This window comes from Erinaceus europaeus, chromosome 8, assembly GCF_950295315.1.
Source record: "Erinaceus europaeus chromosome 8, mEriEur2.1, whole genome shotgun sequence".
NCBI classification, from domain to species: Eukaryota; Metazoa; Chordata; class Mammalia; order Eulipotyphla; family Erinaceidae; genus Erinaceus; species Erinaceus europaeus.
Window position 1 is genome coordinate 64423760 of NC_080169.1, and position 13899 is coordinate 64437658.

At 35.0% G+C, this 13899-nt stretch overlaps 1 protein-coding gene across 1 annotated transcript in view; it reads left to right on the forward strand.

The window, feature by feature from the left end:
- Nucleotides 1–13899, forward strand: part of SEMA3E (semaphorin 3E) — a 254439-nt gene that overhangs the window by 169698 nt on the left and 70842 nt on the right. The window lies entirely within an intron of this gene.

A 13899-nucleotide genomic window follows, 5' to 3' on the forward strand; every position in this document is an offset into this window, starting at 1 on the left:
CACTGAGCCCCAGGGATAACTCTGGAGGTAAAAATAAATAAATAAACAAACAAATAAGTAAATGACAAGCTGTGGCTCAATATTTGTAATACATTGGTTCACTATGCTTGAGACAGAGAATTGGCTTCTCTGACTCTAAAGTTCTTGTTAGAATATGTACACATTAGAATACATGCATACATATATAAGTAATAAATATTTATAAATAAAATTACTATATATAAATTTTATATGATAGGACTTCTTGACGCTTTTTTATCTCAAATAAAGTTTTAGGTGGAATTGTTAGTGGGGAGAAGTTGCAGGCTGATTTAAGATAAATATTAGCAGATGAATGCTGTATGTCTATTTTCCCAAGACCTTACAACCAGATGGCATGGTATAACAGAAGCAAATCTCAGATCATTTCTGTCACATGTATTTGTAAGCAGTCGGGCTGCAAGGTCGGTTGTTTGTCCTACAAGATCAATTGAACAAAAACTCTCAACTCATATTTTTGAGCCATCATTAAATAACACTCTTATTCTGAAGTATATTAAACTATATTGTAACATCAGGATGTGTGAGGTTCCATTTGGCTCAGAAGGCTGAATCCTACTTTAAAACAGAGCAAAGATAAAGAACTCCAGATAATCTACAGTTAAACAACTAGAATGTTTTCTTATACTACTTCTAACAAAGGGTAACACCAAGTATAAAATTCTTTCAGCCACAACATATAATGAATAGTACTCATTTTACTAGTAGACAATTATTTCTGATATTCCTTGAACTAGTTAACACTCAGGTGCAAATATTTACTTGGCAGTGTTTGAAGTGCTTACAATAGTTGCCTCTAAAGAATTTCCTCTGTTAAGGTACATTGGCTGTTAAGTATCCATACATACAGAAATTTTTAGGATATTTTAAATGCTAACTTAACTAAGTCTAGTGTATATTGATATTAAGTAACACACACAAATACATCACAGTGTACTAAATTATTTATGGAATATTGCTTATACATGATTTAGTGAGAGAACATAAGTGATGCTTATAAGATGATAGAAAGGGAGAACTTTAGTCAAAATGTAAAAAAGCAAATCAGACCAGTTTAGAGGAAGAATATGTGCACATATTTATAGTAAATACAATATTAGAAATTATACATATGTGTGCATATATACATACATCTAAACAAAGATACGTGTGTGTGTGCGTGTGTTGTGTGTTTCTTGAGGTGCAGATCTATTGGTAACATTTATTCAGCTTCTTTAAAAAATACCTTTATTTCATATTTATTTGTGAAAAAATTCATAGTACCCAGGGTATTGAATTCTAGATTTTAAAGTTCTGTTGTTTTTATTGCTTGTTTTTCTTACAGCGTCTCAAACTTGCTTTATTGATTGTCAGTCTCTTACTGCTATGAATTCATATTTTGTCTATATTGATAGTACCCTGTTTATAATTGTTTTATATTTTAGGATTTTATCTTTTTTTTAGTAATGTATGTATATGTATGTTTTTGTGATAGATACACACATACATATTTGTTATGGTATTAAGATTTCTAAATGCAAATGTTTATATTTTGTATTTGATTTATCACTTTTGAATCATATAATTACTTCAAATAATCCTGCCTCATTCCCTTACTTCACTCTTCACTACATCAGGGATTTATTTGTTGTTATTAGACTATTGGGCACTGTCATCTCATTGAGACTCTGTCCAATTATTATTCAATCTTTTTTCCTCTTTCTCAGATTAGTTAAATTCTTAATTATTTCAAGTTCCATTTGTCTGTTGACATCACTAATATACTAATAATGATCCACACTGATATTTTACTTTCCAGTTCGAGAACTTTTCCATAGGCTCTCTTTCTGTATGAAGTCTGATTTAATTATTATATTCATACTTTTATATTAGTGTAATGACATATTTATATATTATTCTCAGATTTTATGTTATTATATTTATATATTAATTCCTTATGGATAAATTTTCCATTAAACCTTTGAATATATTTCTAAAAGCCATTTTAAAACCCTAGCATGCTAATTTTAACACCTGAGTCAACTTAGGATGTATTTACACTGACTGCTTTTTCTCTTGACTATGGGTCATATTTTCCTTTTTCTTTTACTGTCTAGTAATGTTATTGTGCACTTACTGTTACAGATTATATGTTTTCAAGATTCTGGATTATAAAATCATTTGAAAACAGATTACATTTACCTACCTAGCAGTTTATTTGACTGGAGTTAAACTCAAAATTTTCTTGTAATAGGTAACAAATATCTTTCTCAAGTTTGCATTCACTATTTTCCGGAGTTCCCTTGTGTATACTATTAGGGTGTCAGCTAAGAGTTTAAGCTACCCACCTTCAGCAGAGTAGGACATAAGGAGAGTGAGAGAAAAGCCTTGAGGCTTTTTTTATCTGAGGGAATGAAAACTTACAAATTGTTACAGGCAAGGAAAATACTTTTAAAAACTCAAGAGGCAGGCATATAGGGGAGAGGCTTGCCAAGATTAGTCTGCTTGCTTGGGGGAACAACAGAAGAAAAATTCTGGAACAAATTGGTGGAACATTTTAATGCTAGACAGTGGTGTTCTATAGTTATTTCTAAATACAGAGTGGAGAACATGGAGTTTAGGCATAATGTTTGATTGACATGACATTAGCAATACTTAGGATTGATTCAAGCAGAGAGAGATGAAAGACAAATTAAAAGCGGCTATTGCAAGAGTCTTTGTGAGACATCACGAGGGTATTTAAAGTGTTGCTACAATAGCAAAGGAAAGGAAGTGTGGAGCTCAAGTGAGAAACAGCTCAGCAGGAAAATTTATATAGCTTAACAACTTACTGGATGCTGCTGATGGAAGGGAATTAAAAAAACTATTCAATTTTTATTTTTTGATAATTGGAAAGAAAACAGAAAGAGTGAGCCAAGGAGGCAGGGTAGGCTTTCAAAAAAAAATAAATAAAAATACGCAGTATTCTTAGTTATAAAATTTCAATTTCCATTTACAGTTATTTGAAAAACAGATCCTTGAGTCAGGAGAGTGTGTTATCTAAATAGGTCAAATTATTGAACCTTACAAGGTTAATGGACCCTATAGGGATCTCAAGTTCCCCTTTCATCCTTCCACCGTCCTCCTACCCCTCCCTCTCTCCCTTTGCCCTCCTTCATTTCCTCTTCTCTCCACCCCTTCTCTTGCTTTTATCTCACTTTTCTCTAGTTATTTAAGTAACTTGGAAAATGTCATTATTTAAATGAAATCAAAGTGTCTAGGGAGCATCTAGGAGTGAAAACAGAAATTGAGCAGACCTTAGTATAGGACAAATTAGATTACTGAGAACTGAGAGTCACACTTGGAAAAGGAAAGATATAAAAATGGTCCATTAATGCTACACAGAGGGTAGTTTGGTAAAGTGGGGAATGACTCAGATATAGGACAGGAAGGAATGACTGATTTGTGACAAAATAAAAAATACAATAGAAAAATGAATTTTGTTTTAAAATCGGAAGTAGAATTATTAAAGAAAAGAAATATGTGGAAGAATACAGGGTTTCTCTGGTCTGTACACATAGACTATTCCTATTTTGGTATGGTTTGGTGGGTTACTTTTGTTTCATTGAAGTATAAAAATAACTTTAGGAAGTATACAGAATATGAATGTATTGCTAGATAATCTTCATAAACAGAATACTCCCATATAGAAAGCTCCCAGACAGAAACATTTATTTACATTTTTCTTCTGAGTTCACATTTTTTTATCCTTACCAAGCATTTTTTTCCACCTGTAGGCTCATTCTAGTTTAATCTCCCTTTCAAAATGATGTTTTCTTTTTATTTCTAATTTCTTCCTGCTTTCTAGAATTTTTCCTTATGAGCTTTTCTAATTTTGATTGATATACCTTTAGTTTTTCCATTTCTTCTTAATTTATGTTAACTTCTATTGAAATATGAGATCAAGCCTCACAGTTCTCATCTGTTTTTTGCCATATCTTTTTAAGGAGTTTGCAAACGTCCACTGTCTGTGATAATCTGCTTCACTTGATTCTCTTTTTTTAAATGATTTAATAACAGTTTGAAAGATTATAAGATTATATGGGTATAGTTCCACACCACACCATCACCAAAATTCTCTGTCTCCCCCTTACATTACCATGCACATAGTCTCCATAATAATCTCACAATCTTAAATGTAGTTTCTCTAGTCTTTTTTTTTTCAAATTCATGTGTTTCAGTTATCACATTTTTGTCTTTTAAAAACATTGTACTGAATTCAGCTGGATCTTTCTATTGATTCTTTTATTTTTTCAAATCTTTTACTTACTGGGTAAAGATGGAGAGAAATAGAGAGAGAAGGTGGAGATAGGGAGAAAGAGAAATACCTTCATCATTGCTTCACTGCTCATGAAGCTTTACCCTTTCAGGTGGGGGCTGGGGGCTTGAATCCAGGTCTTTAGGCACAGTAACATATTCTATTCCTCATTTTAAAATGATATTGATTCATAACACTGTAAAAAATTTGGGGAGTAAGGACCATGAAATGACTCATTTAGTAAATTGGAAGTCTTGCATGCATAAGGTTTCTGGTTTGAATGCACACTGCAGTTCTTTAACTTCTCTCTCTCTCTCTCTCTATCTCTCTATCCCTCTCTATCTCCCTCTCTCTCTCATATGAAACATTCTGTCTCATGTGAAAGAAAGATAACTAATCCTTAGTAAAATAAATACATTTTGGTAGTACATATTCACACCTTTATATGTGTGCATATCTCAGCCACACCAATGAAGTGTTTATGCCGTTCACACTATTCCAGACCCCCAACAACTTCTCTTCCCAAATCCTTTCTTTACCTGTAGCAATCACCGTATTTTTCTAAGTACTTAAAATCCATTTGCTGTTTTGCTAGCTAATTTGTTTTGACTATTTATATCTCAAATGTGAGAAAAATCACTCAATTTTTTCACTGTCTGACTTAATTCAAGTAGACTTAAGTTCTATACATTTAGACACAATAGGCAAATTTTCATCTTTTAATTGATAAGTAGTATTCCATTGAGTTTATATATGGCAACTTCTTTATCAGATCATCCAGGGATCATCCTATCTATTGTCTTGTCTATAGTCTTTGTCTTATCTATTGTGAATAATGCTGCTATGCATAAAGGGGTACATTTATCTTTTCAAATTAATTTTTCATGGTCTTCAAATGTAAAACTGAGGGGTGGTATTGCAGTGTCATGTGGTATTTCTATTTTCAGGCTTTTGGGGAATATATATAATTTTCTGTGGAGGCTGTCCCAATCCAACAAACAATATTCAAGAGTTTAATTTTTTTCTTCATACCTTCACCAGTACTATTTAATCTAGTCTTTTTGATATAAACCATTCACACAAGTCTAAGTGATAGCTCATTGTCGTTGTGACTTTTATTATGTAATAAGCTGAATACTTTTCTATGTACCTTCTAGTCATCTGCATTTTTCCTTTGAAGGAATTCTTTTTAAATGGTCTGTCCTATTTTTTTAATTAGGTGTTTTTATGGTTGAAATCCATGACATGTTTTTAAGTTCACCTCTTTTTTAATGTATGGTGTGCAAATGTCCTTTTCCACTCAGTAGGTTTTTGTTTGTTTGTTTTAAGGTGATTTCCTTGACATTGCTGTTTGGTGAGATCCCATTTATTTGTTTTTGCTTTAATTTTCCTTTACATAGTCAAAACTCCAAAGGCATCTGAGTTGATGCCCGTAAGACTATATCATCTTTTTTTTTTTTAATTTCAGATCTTATACCCAGGTTCTTTTAAATATCTTTTTATCTGTGTTTTACAATATTTTTACAATATTTTGTGATTTTACAATATTTTTGTGATTTTACAATATTTTTTCAAGTTCATGAGTTTCAATTTTCTATATTCTACCTGCAAGTAGAATCATACCATAGGTGTCCTTCTTTTTCTTCTTTCTTCTCAAATAAGTGAACAGCTCCTGACTTCCTTGGTTGTTCTCCAGAATTTCTTTACTCCTAATGATGGTGCAAAAACAAAGGTTCCTTCTCACGAAAGTTCCAAGTTCCAGTGGAACAAAAGTTCAGAGCCATCGTGTCATCTTCCCCTAACAGTTCCTTCTCTGGGAGAATAAACTAAATTCTTTTTTGGGGTGCAGAAAGAAGGCATTCTGACTTCTATGATTGCTTCTTTGCTGTGCATATATGCTGTCCAGACAATCCATACCCCCAGCTTGTCTCTATCTTTCCCTAGTGGGGTAGGACTCTGGAGAGATGAAGTCCTGGAAGGCATTGGTGAAGCCATCTGTTATACCCAATCATTAATCAATTTAAAATAAATTTTGAGTATGATTTTAATAATAACCTAGAGTACTTTTTCTTTCTGCATGCAATTGTTCAGGTTTCCCAACACGATTTGTTAATGAGAACATTGTGAAATATTCTCCATTTAAGGTTATGACTCCTTTTCTATAAATTAAAAGCCGATCTTGAATATTTCTGGGATATCAGTTCTATTCTATTGATCCACATATCTTTTATAATTTGAAAACTATATTTTTCAACTACTTGATTGCATCCACTTTGTGGAATAGGTTGAAGTCAAGATACATTGCTCATTTGTGCATACAATTAATTTTCCCTAAACCTTTTTTTTCATTTTCCCTTTTGTTGCCCTTGTGGTTTTATTGTTGTAGTTCTTATTGTTGTTATTATTGTCGTTGCTGGATAGGAAAGAGAAAAATGGAGAAAGGAGGGGAAGACTGAGAGGAAGAGAGACAGACACCTGTAGACCTGCTTCACTGCCTGTGAAGCTACTCCCCTGCAGGTGGGGAGCTAGGAGCTCGAACCCTGCACTTAACCTGCTGTGCTACCACCCAACTCCCTCCCCAAATATTTATAAGGAAAATATGCATCAAAATAGAAATCTGGTTTCATACTCTAGAATTCACCATTCTCTTTTTTCGATGTTGAAAAAATATATATATATTTAATTGTAGATGCACATAAATGTGCCAATAATTTACATACTCATAAGAGTATTTACATATAAGTATATGCATGTACTTATACATATTTCTCCTGATTATGATTTCTTTTTCCTTAATCTAATTTGTCAGTTTATCCCTTTCATAGGCACTCTGTATCCTACCCTATAAGTTTCCTACTTTGGAGTTTTTTGTTTTTTTTTAAGATTCATATATAACTTCAGTCTTCCTATAGAGCCATTGCAATGATCTGCAAATTGAACCAGCAACAGTTCTTCACACTTTCAGCTGTTATGAAGCACTTATTGGCATTTTGATAAGCTTTTCTTTTTAATACAAAAGTTGGCTGCTGCCCTGCTTCCTCCTGCAAGATTCCTATACTTTGTGTATTCTGGTTCATGTAATTCATACACACCTGCTTATACTTTGGTACTCATGGAGATGTCTATAACAGCCAGTTTTGCTGTTGGCACTGTTGACAAGTTTTTGGTTTTGCATTCCTAGTTGATCCATCTGTTTTTCTGAGAAAATTTCCAAGGGATAGAAAGCATCTCTCTAGAAGAGAAATAAAGAAAGTACATTCAGAAGTAGTAACAAGTGTAGGTATGAGTTAGAAAGCAGGACCATAGGATAAATGGGAAAATATATATTAACATATATTGTTATGAAAATAGTAGTCAATCCATATCTGTGACCTTGAGAGAACTACTGCAGTTTCCAGTGGAGGGATTGGGGACACAGAACTCTAGTAGTGGGAACAGTGTGGAATTATACTCCTGTTATCTGATAATTTTGTAAATAAATATTAAATCAATAAAAAAGCATCTCTCGTACTATCTTCTCAGAAGTTTTAGAATAACTTTAACTAGTACTATGTACAATATCAAGTACCACACAAGATACTACAAGATTATCTGTCTAGAAATTAACTTTCCTGTTAAAAAAGTGGAAATCATCTGTTCAATATAAACATAAAAAGAAAAAAATCAAAGAGGTTCAAGTACAAAATACATATTTTCAGAGAATTAGTAAAGACCTTAAGCTCCTATTAAATTAAAAATGTTTTTATTGTTTAACAAAGCTTCTCTTAGAACTAAGTGACTTTAACTTGTTATTATTTGTATTCCTCTTATCTGTTGCAAAATAAATTACCAAAACTTTGCCAACTTAAATCAACAAACATCTACTGAAATATCATCTCAGTTTCTGTGACTCTGGTGTATAGGCACTGTGTCTGCTATCTGCACTGCTCAATCATTGCTCTCAAGTCCCAAATCGGGATTTTGCTTTGTATATAATTTTCTGGTGTTTTGCTTTGTATGAAGTCTTACAGTCATTGAGAAGTTAATGACAAGTTAATCTTACAGTCATTGACAAGAATAAGTTCATAGGGAGACGGGTGGTAGCACAGCGGGTTAAGCGCCTGTGGCGCAAAGCGCAGGGACTGGCATAAGGATTCAGGTTCCAACCCCTGTCTCCCCACCTGTAGGGGAGTCGCTTCACAGGCAGTGAAGCAGGTCTGCAGGTGTCTATCTTTCTCTCCCCCCTCTGTCTTCCCCTCCTCTCTCCATTTCTCTCTCTGTCCTATCCAACAACATCAACATCAACAACAATAAAAAACAACAAGGAAGTACATAGCACCTTTTCATTATCAACTGCACTGAAATATATGAAAATGTGTGTTAAAAGGTGCTAAGTACTTCCTTCAGGAGTTTGCAGCCTATTGCTTTTGTGATTTTGTAAAATCCCTATGGTATTTAAAATTTTCTCAGGATGGAGAGAGTGTTCCTCTCGGCCTTTCTTTGCTGTCAGTCTAAATAGTGCAAGTTGGTTACATGATTTTCTGGCTCGAAGGAAAATAGAATTTGTGGTAGTAGATTTTGTCTAAAGGTGATTATATGAAAGCTTATGGAAAATCAGACTGCTGGACACTATCTTCTTACTGCTTTCTTTTGCACTCTCTCTGTATTTGAGGAGGTTAATACAAAACTTCATCCTCTAGCATATGAGGAGGCACAAAAAAAAAAGTTGATTCTGTATTGTGAAGACACTTTCTACTGGCTTCAGGGGAATGAAAGACCAGGAGAGGGTATCTTCAGTTAACTCAAGAAGTAGTAGGAAAGATCCACAGGAGCAGTGAGCTCTGGTATGAGGGCTTTATTTCCATTTAAAAACATAATATAAGGGAGATGTCAACAAAATAAACAGCAATGAAAGAATATCAGTGATTTGCCTACTTCTTCTATGATTGTCTTCTAATATATTGATGTTTATTTTTGTATGCATGTGCATGCATAATAAAAATGTGAATAGTTGTATTACATAGCTTTCACTAAAATATTTCATGGATAGAATATATATTAGGTGATTCTCAATAATAGTATCTAATTAATTTTAGTGACTATATAGTATTTCATAATAAGAATGAACATATGTATTTTTTAAGGGATTTATTTCTAAACTAAATCTTGAGGTTAAAGTAAGTGGAGAATGGGTTCAGCATTTGGACAGTTGGGTTCCTAACAGGAAAATGAACTCCTCATGGCTCTTGCCCAGTGAGCATTCATGTCTCTTTAGATTACTCAGACATTACTAACTGGCAACCATCTGCCTGATTCAGCTCACAGATGTACTTTGTTTGTCACAAACAGTGTTTCTTGTTTGTTTTCTTTTAAGGAGCCTACATTTGAAAACCGGTTGGTTTCACATAGTAAATTGTGATTTCCATTGAACTGACATGAAAAGAATCAGTTGGTGTTAAGTGGTTGCTGTTGTTCCACTCACGACTTAAAAGCATATGCCTAACAATATTCCATAGACACCAGGACTCACACAAAGCACACTTAGACCCAGTCTCTTTGCTACTTTGCCTTGTCCATCTGGCTTTGATAGACATTTGCTTAATTACTCAAACATGAGAAAGATTATGAACTTCCTCAAAACCCTAAGTGTTTAGAATCTAGTAGTTAGTCAGAAGCCATGAAATCAGTGAACTAATGAGTGAATGAATGGATGGCTTTAGTTGCATAAAATATTTTTATATAAAATTCAATTCAAAATTCTAGAGAAGTCCATATTACAAAACTGGTGAAAGTGTCTAGAATATAGAATTTGCAGTTTTCCTCCAACATATTTTTTTTCTTTCAGTTATATAGATTACAACTCAAAATAGTTTGGTGATAACATAGTAATATATATTTTTCTTTTGAATTTTAAGCATAAACTAAACACAATAAAGGAGCCCATAATTATTCTTTAAGTACATTTTAAAAAAAATTTTATTTGTTATTGGATAGAGACAGAGAGAAATTGAGAGAGAAGGGGGAGATAGAGAGGAAGAGAGACAGAGAGACACCTGCAGACCTGCTTTACTGCCTGTGAATCGACTTTCCTACAGGTGGGGAGCTGGGGGCTTAACTGGGATCCTAACCAGTCCTTGCTCTTTGTGCCAGGTGCACTTAACCCGTTGTGCTACAGCCCAACTCCCTTTTTTTTTAAAGTTTTTATTTTATTTTATTTATTTATTTATTTTAAATATTTATTTATTCCCTTTTGTTATCCTTGTTGTTTTATTGTTGTAGTTATTGATGTTGTCATTGTTGGATAGGACAGAGAGGAAAGGAGAGAGAAGGGGAAGAGAGAGAGGGGAGAGAGAAAGATAGACACCTGCAGACCTGCTTCACCACCTGTGAAGTGACTCCTCTGTAGGTGAGGAGCCAGGGGCTCAAACTGGGATCCTTATGCTGGTCCTTGTGCTTTGCGCCACCTGCGCCTAACATGCTGAGCTACAGCCCAACTCCCCCGACTCCCTTTTTCAAGTACATTTTTTTTTTGGACTTGCAAAATGAATTAAGAAAACTGTTGATTTTTAAACAAATGTGCTTATTATTTGTTTGCACAAATTGAACACATCTCTTTAATGAACATCTAAATGAAGAAGTAGATCACAACCAGTTCCTCAGAATCTCTACCTGATCACTTTCCAGTCACTGTACCACCTAAATAAACATTATTCAGTTTTGCCTCCTTTAAAATATTGTGTAAATGGAACTACTGAGCATGTGTTTTTTAAACGTGTAGTCTCTTTGAATTAAAAATCTGGTGAAAATAGTCATGGTTATGCATGTATTCTCATGTATTCTCATTGTGGAGCATTTCTGTGTGGATATGCATTAATCTGCTTACACATTCTTTTGCTACTCACTTGGTTTTTTATTATATATTTTGTGATGCTATTATATTGTAAGAAAATTTTTGTGCATGTGCTTCTGATATCCATGCTTATGTTCTGATTTTTCATGTCCTAGGAACGGTATTGCTCAGGGAGTGCCTATGTCCAGCTTTAGTAAATACTTCTAGTTTTCTAGTTATTGTGCTAGTTTCATGCTCACCAGCAAAATATGAGTGTGCAATTTAATCCACAAATAATATTTGGTATTATATGTCTTTGTAAAGCCATTTTGGTGACTGTAATGGTTTTACATATTTATTGAGCTTTATGGTTTTTTTGAGTTTTTGAAAGTCTTCAAGTCATCATTTAAAAGCTATCAATACTTAGAAACTCAGCTGCCAGGATGGCCAAAGAGGGAAGGACTCTGCCTCTTCTAGAAGTCAGGACAGATTCACAGAAAATTTGAAATAAATGTATGCTGAAAATGTTCTGCAGCATGGACAAGGATTACCCCAACAGCAAGACCAATACAGAATACCATTCAGGGGTGAAAGAGATGGAGTAACAATAACCAGGCAGTAATGAGACATCTTTGTGGTTCTACCAAGAGATCCTGGGAGACAACTTTCCCCTGGAGAATAGGGACATTTTTTGTTTTTTATTTGTTTGCTTGCTTTACCAAGCTCAGGGTACCACAGTCCTGCAAGACTATCCTTACAAGCCTAAAGCAATCAGCAAGTAACAGGAGATTTTAAGATATTAATTGAGATTGGAATGGACAGCAAATGCCATCAAGATAGTTACTAGCAACCTTGCTGACAGCTGCATTGAGAAAAACCACATAAATCTCAAGATCTGTAGTATAAGAAATATACCTTGGGGAGGTTCTGCCTGTTATAGTAAAATGAGGCTTTATATTTTCGAATGAGATAAGTTATGCTTTCCCAGTCACAGTTTCATTTCAGCAGATTTGCATTTGCTAGCCTCACCCTATATCTCATCATCTTGCATTTGTGACTACCCACATCTGCTGGTTTCTGGTGGCATTCCTGCACTTATGGAGGGGACCTGTTGTCTAACTTAATCTGATGATCACAGCTTCACCCCTGAAAAGAAAGCTGTACTCCTGCTGGGATTCCCACCCATCAGGGGAGGTCAGAACCCTGCCTCAACTTTGTGTATCTACATCTGTAACAGATATCAGTAGGTAGGGGACTCTGAGTCATAAATTGCCCACCATCCTCCACAAAGTATTTGCCTGCACAAGAGACTTTAGCCTGAAGCTTCCACTGCTCCTACAGAGGAGCTATAAGAATTGAACGGACTAACATGAAGATGGGCTAATGATACTGTCTGGGAATATGTAGTCAGAGTTGAGAAGAAGGCTATAAAGCTGGATTAAAGCAGAGAGTAGCTACCAAATTTGGAGAAAGCATATAAATACAAATATCTGTTTACCTTATCAATCTGGCCCAGGGTATGTATAATATATTTCAGATTTAGCACAGGAGCCTGTGTAACCTGCAAGTCTGTCAGTCTGATTTCGTTATCCATGGTCATAGCTAGGAACATTCTTTTTTTTTAATTTATTTAAGAAAGGAGACATTAACAAAACCATAGAATAAGGGGTACAATTCCACACAATTCCCATAACCTGATCTCCATATCCCACCCCCTCCCCTGATAGCCTTCCCATTCTCTATCTCTCTGGGAGTATGGATCCAGGGTCGTTCTGGGTTGCAGAGGGTGGAAGGTCTGGCTTCTGTAATTGCTTCCCCGCTGAACATGGGCGTTGACTGGTCTATCCATACTCCCAGTCTGTCTCTCTCTTTCCCTAGTAGGGTGGGCTCTGAAGCTAGGAACATTCTTGACTGCACTCATCCCAGGACCAGTCTTCCTCGAGTGGCAGAGTAGGATAACTCAGCCTCCCTTCAGATTGTGAGGAAGTCCCTACCCTTGCACTTTATTATTTATTTATTTATTTATTTAGCCTCCATGGTTATATCTGGAGCTCAGTGCCAGCACTACAAAGCCACTGGTCCTAGTGGTCATTTTTTCCCTTTTATATTGGATAGTATAGAGAGAAATTGAGAGGGGTTGGGAGATATAAAGGGCAAAAGAGACACACCTGCAGACCTACTTCAGTGCTTGTGAAGTTATTCTCAAGGATAGACCATATGTAAGGCCACAAAGACAGTATTTTTTTAAATAATTTTTTAAATATTTTATTTTATTTATTTATTCCCTTTTGTTGCCCTTGTTGTTTTATTGTTGTAGTTATTATTGTTGTTGTCGTTGTTGGATAGGACAGAGAGAAACGGAGAGAGGAGGGGAAGACAGAGAGGGGGAGAGAAAGATAGATACCTGCAGACCTGCTTCACCGCCTGTGAAGCGACTACCCTGCAGGTGGGGAGCCGGGGTTCGAACCAGGATCCTTATGCCGGTCCTTGTGCTTTGCGCCACCTGCGCTTAACCTGCTGCGCTACAGCCCGACTCCCCACAAAGACAGTATTAACAAATTCAAGAGCATTGAAATCATCCCAAGCATCTTCTCAGACCACAGTGAAATTAAACTGACACTTAACAATCAACAAAAGATTAGTAACAGTCCCAAAATGTGGAAGCTCAGCAGTAAACTACTTAACAACTACTGGGTCAAAGATGAAATCAAGGAAGAAATCAAAATGTTTTGAGAGTTCAATAAACATGAAGACACAAGCTATCAAAATATTTGGG